Source organism: Arachis ipaensis, chromosome B08, assembly GCF_000816755.2.
Source record: "Arachis ipaensis cultivar K30076 chromosome B08, Araip1.1, whole genome shotgun sequence".
Classification (NCBI taxonomy): Eukaryota; Viridiplantae; Streptophyta; class Magnoliopsida; order Fabales; family Fabaceae; genus Arachis; species Arachis ipaensis.
The window spans coordinates 2,518,511-2,519,431 of NC_029792.2; positions in this window are offsets into that span (position 1 = coordinate 2,518,511).

The following is a 921-nucleotide window of genomic DNA, read 5'->3' on the forward strand; positions in this document are numbered from 1 at the left end:
TAAAATTAATTTATTGTAAATTTAAATTATATTTAAAATTTTATTATTGATTAATAAATTACTATATATACAAAATAAAATTTAAATATCTAACATACAATTATTCAAGCAGACGAATAAACTGACTATTCGATCCACCACAAATTAATTATTGATGTGGTAATGTAATTTTTTTTTCTTCTGAATTTAATATTTTCAACTGGAGAGAACCCTGCTGAGTTTACCATGTGCTAATGTGCGGCAATTGATTGATATTTTTGTTATAATAATAATTTTTAATGGATATTTTCGCCGCTCTGAATCCTGATCATAGTACTGCAGTTATGACAGACTTTGGTTAAAGAAATAATTAAATCAACAAGAGAAAAAGAAAAATAGAAGATAAAATTTTGAAAATGAAGCAAGGCATATGAAAGTGAAATGGGTGGTCTAAAAGGAATATCATATATATTATTAAAGAAATAAAAAAAAAAAAAAGAAAACCTTTTAAGAGTCACATGCATCTAAGCATGATTATCATTGGTAAACAAAATTAGTGATAGAAAATTAGAAAGTACATGATACACAGCAATTTTATTGCTAGTAGGGCATGCAAGAACTATTTGAGTCAATGTGAAAGCGAAGATTGTTGACTGGTATGCACGCCGGTGAAAAATTCGAGCCTGCTGTGATGCTTTCTGAGAAATTCAGTACTCAATTTATTATGCAATTAGCTTGGTCAAAACATGACGTGGATGGTCAAACATCATGTCACGTGGATTGCTGTGGTTGGTTTAAAATATTCGTCACCCCAAAAAATTCTTCACAAGTTTGCAGAAATATATCATTTCACAGTATATATTGGACTTTTAGTGATATACTCATATCTAACTTATATTACTTATATATTAAAATATATAAAATAATGCATATATGTAGATA